Raw genomic sequence first — 4,782 nt, forward strand, 5'->3', positions numbered from 1 at the left:
GCTATCAAGCAGTGGTCAGCACGTAATGTCCTTGAGGCCCTGAGAGAAAAGGAGATGGCGGATCCTGTCGGATGGTTCCCTGAGCGGACTGTCAATGTCATTTGGCAGAATGCCTCATCACCAGAACTCACAAACAAGCACCAAGACCTGGCTTGGCTGGTGGTGAGAAGGACACTCCCCGTCAGATACTTTATGCACGCCCAAGGTCTCAACCTCACCGCACGCTGCCCTCGAACCGGCTGCGGGGCTGATGAGACGGTCGCACACTTCCTTGTGGAATGTGCCTTTGCAAAGAAGGTCTGGAGTGAGATGCAGTGGTATTTGTCGCGGTTCGTCCCGAGCAGCTCGGTGACGCAGGACTCGGTGCTCTACGGGCTGTTTCCGGGGACGTACACTGAGACAAATATCAACTGCTGCTGGAGGGTCATCAACTCGGTGAAGGACGTGCTTTGGTCCGCCCGAAACTTGCTGATCTTCCAGCTGAAAGAATTGTCCTTGACCGAGTGTTGTGTGGGTTAGATGTGTGGGTTAGGTTGATTGGCCAGGTTAAAAAATTGCCCCTTAGAGTCCTGGGATGTGTAGGTTAGAGGGATTAGCGGGTAAAATATGTGGGGGTAGGGCCTGGGTGGGATTGTGGTCGGTGCAGACTCGATGGGCCGAATGGCCTCCTTCTGCACTGTAGGGTTTCTATGATTTCTATGATGATTTTTGTTGCAGACTGGCACATTCCAAGGTCCAGGACTACGTGCTCAGGGACGCGCTCAAGCTTGGGGCAGCCGCCGCAATGGCACAATGGGGAAAGGCCACTGTGTAAAGCGTCTCAACCGAGGCAGACCGAGGGCCGGGTAACTGCAGAATACCCTCGGCCTGCGTAACTGTGTGCCAACCTGGAAAATAACAGCACACAGTAAACTCTGATGTATGTACATAGTTTGAAGTAATGAAATGTAATGAATGTAATGTTTTTGTAAATAAGCACTGTATTTTACTGTAAAAATGACTCATTTTTTGCACTGTTTGTAACTTTTGGATCTGTCGTTGTGCAATGTTTTACTTGGGAGTTTTTTTTAATGAATGAAGTATATTTTTGAAATAAAAAATAAACAATCGCTTCTCGGCCTTTTGGCTAAGATCAAGTGTAGTATGGATAGGATGCTGCGCTTGGTTGAGGTCATTAGGTTACATTTAAGCTTCATTTGAAGCTATTTTTAAAAGCGGCATCTCGGCCTTCTGGCTAAGATGCAAATGAGATCAAGCCTTGGAGGAGGTGAGTCTGCACCTACTCCAATCAGCTTGGCTCATGTAGATCAGGCCCAAGACAGGAGTGGAGGCCCTGTCTTGTCAGCTTGGATCGGGAATGTCTCAACTTGTTGAGACTCTGAATTGGACTTGATTTGATTGAATTGGAAAAGTATATAAAAAAACAGTTTCAGGCTTATCAGTTTAAATTGCTTTACATACAGATCTCATTCAGTTCCTGAACAAAAAACACTGTAATTATACAGCACCTTTCACAAGATAGCACGCAGTAATTTACATACAATTAAGTACTTTTGAAGTGTAATTGCTACTTGTGGCCCCTTTAAGAGCAATCCTTTGTGGGCCATGTGATTGGGCAGGACTCTATAGAGTGATCACATGGGAAGCTGGGAGCAAAGGTGTGCACCCTGGGATGGAGAAGAGAGTCAACAATGGCATATCTTTATCAGACCCTAATCTTGTTTCTTTAATCATGTGGCTCTGGAGTCACATGTAGGCCAAACAGGTAAGAATAGTAGATTTTCTTCCCTGAAGGACATTAGTGAACTAAGTGGGTTTTTACTACAATCGGCAATGGTTTTGTGGTCATCATTAGACTTTTAATTTCAATTTTTTTTATTGAATTCAAATTTCAGCATCTGCCATGGTGGGATTTGAACCCGGAACCCCAGAAGTGGATGGGATTTGGGGAGGGGTTGATCGGATTTTGGAGGAGGAGCTCAGGGTTTGGGTGTTGGGTTGGCGGGGGGTGAGATTCACACGGTTCAGGTGAGTCTTCCTCCTGCTGTATTATACGGAAGATACCAAGGTTTTATTTGCAGAATTTCAACCATGAGATACACATTGATCCCAATCTCTTGAGCTTTTCTCCAGGCTTTGTCATATGTGCAAAAGCCACTTGTGATGTTAAGTGGAAGGCCGGCCTGCCTCCAACAGTGCTGATTAAAATCCCATAGCGTGATTCCACAAAGAGCAGAGACTCTCTGTGGTGATTGTCCCTTTAAGGGCAACACAGCAGAGTAAGGGTCTCTTGGCCTGGTGACCAATCGGGACGCAGAGTGAGGAAACACCCCAGGGGAGAAGTAAGAGGTAAGAGGCATTCCAGAACTAGCAGCAGGTACGTTGCTGCCCTTGTAGTTCTTTACAAATAAATCCTTTATTGTTCACTAATGAAGTCTCCGAAAGTGCATCGTTACAACTGGTGATGAGGATGAATTATCGTGACACTGCCTTTGGCCCGATACATGTGATTATCCCTTTTTAATCATGGAAGTTGAATAAACTAGGATTATTTTCACTGGAAAGACGGAGTCTGATGGGAGGCCGGATAGAGGCCTACAAAATTATGAGAGGTAGTGACAGGGTGGATGGTCAGAGGTTTTTCCAGGGTGGAAGTGTCAATTACAACGGGCACAGGTTCAAGATGAGAGGGGGAAAGTTTAAGGGAGATGTGCGGAGGAAGTTTTTCACACAGAGAGTGGTGGGTGCCTGGGACACGCACCTAGGAGGTGGTGGAAGCAGGCACATTAGCAACATTGAAGAGGCATCTGAATGGGTGCATAAATGGGGAGGGAATAGAGGGATACAGACCGAGTAAGGGCAGAAGATTTTTTTAAGTTTAGTTACGGCATTATGATTGGCATGGGCTTGTAGGGCTGAAGGCCCTGTCCCTGTGCTGTACTTTGTTCTTTGTTCTTTGGTCTCTTTGTTCTTTGTCTGAGAAGCAGAAAGTCTATACTCACCGGAATGCCTCTCTTTGGGCAAATAGACCCATTTGAGATATTACCAGACATGGAGTGATGCAGCATCTGAAAACATGGACATTTACAAGATGGGTGAGCAATGAAGAGAATACAGCAGGACCCCTGGGTCAGGATCCACAAGAAGGATGAGTGAAATACAGAAAAAGTATCTGTACTTACATCGTAGTCTAGGTGACAATCCCGGGAAGTTCAAAGAAGTAAAGATGCTGAAAGACATATGCAGAAAAAAAACTCTGTAACATTGGCCAGCAGAGCCAAAGATTTAAAAAATAAACTTACAAAGTAAAAACAAGAGAAGACGGCTGTGTGGAACAGGCAGGTGGAAGAGCTGCGGCTTTAAGTTAAAAAAGGAACTTAAGTTAAAATCAAAAGAATTGAGGCTTTACAGAAGAAACAGAAGTGCTGTTGCTGTAATTCTTTTTATAGATGGCTGAAGGGATGTAACGATCCCCACAAAAAAATTTCTACAAAAGTAAAAAAGCAGAGCACATAGAAAGCAGTGAACTGCAGCGAGGCTTCCCAAAGCACGGGATAATCAAAAAGCTGAAGCTGAATGATAGGCTCCTGAGTGATAGGATCGGAGGAGAACCTGCGGAGGTTCAGTGGCAGCAAGCGCTGCACGGGTGAACTTCAGTCATCAGGCGAATGAGCATCCAGGAGTTCTTCCACAAACTCCAAGAGGCCAACAGCGAAAAGAAATGATAGCCAAGTTCCGCACGCATGAGGACAGCTTCAACCGGGATCTTGGGTTTATGTCACAGTATCTGTAACCCCCACCATTTGGTCTGGGCTTGCACAAGCCTACCAACTGTCCTGGCTTGAGACAATTCACACCTCTTTAACCTGTGATTATCCCTCTCTCCACTTGCACTGTCTGTACCTGTAAAGATTTGATTAAAAAGTTAAAGTTTATTTATTAGCCACAAGTAAGGCTTACATTAACACTGCAATGAAGTTATTGTGATACCTGTAAAGATCTGCATTCCAACCATTCTTCACATTCCAATCTGTGACTATCCTGCAATTGTGTCTTTGCCTATATACGCCGTGTTTGCGAACCAACCTCTCCACTCACCTGATGAAGGAGCAGCGCTCAGAAAGCTCGTGGTTCCAAATAAACCTGTTGGACTTTAGCCTGGTGTTGTGAGACTTCTTACTGAACTTCAGTCAAGCAGAGAAGTTCTCATGCATTAAACAAAATAACAAGTTTAAATAATCTGACCGATCTGACCACCAGTGACACGCCGGGGTCTCCAGGTGCGGGAAAAAAGTCTACACATCAAAAAACAAGGAAGGGAAAAAATGGGTGCTCCAAAATGGCCCAATGAAAAGAAATCTCCAGAGATCACTGAAACGGTTCTTCCTTTAGTAAAAGGAGAAATTTAAAAAATTCAAAAAAGAGCAGCCAGGTTCATGCCAAAACTCTAAAAGCGCAGGAAAAAACAGAGAGAAAGCCGACAGTTGAGTGAACAAAAATACAGCCTTAAAGTGGGAATACATTTAACGTGGAAAATTACTTAAAGGAGAAAAAGAAAAATGGCCACAGACAGGAAAATTAGAGAAGACGCCAGATACAGGGTCTCAAAAAAGATCCATTGGCAAGGAAGACCTCAGAGGAAGCAATGTAGACCTCAAGGAAAAGGCAAATGAAGAATGAAGACTTCAAGGAAGAGGCAATAAAAGTTAAAGTTTATTTATCAGTGTCACAAGTAGGCTTACATTAACACTGCAATGAAGTTACTGTGAAAATCCCCTAGTC

At 44.5% G+C, this 4,782-nt stretch overlaps 1 pseudogene; it reads left to right on the forward strand.

The window, feature by feature from the left end:
- Window positions 1-1,106: 1,106 nt before the first annotated feature.
- On the forward strand, window positions 1,107-1,309 carry LOC144495372 (U2 spliceosomal RNA; annotated as a pseudogene).
- Window positions 1,310-4,782: the final 3,473 nt, after the last annotated feature.

Source organism: Mustelus asterias, chromosome 6 (genome assembly GCF_964213995.1).
Source record: "Mustelus asterias chromosome 6, sMusAst1.hap1.1, whole genome shotgun sequence".
NCBI classification, from domain to species: Eukaryota; Metazoa; Chordata; class Chondrichthyes; order Carcharhiniformes; family Triakidae; genus Mustelus; species Mustelus asterias.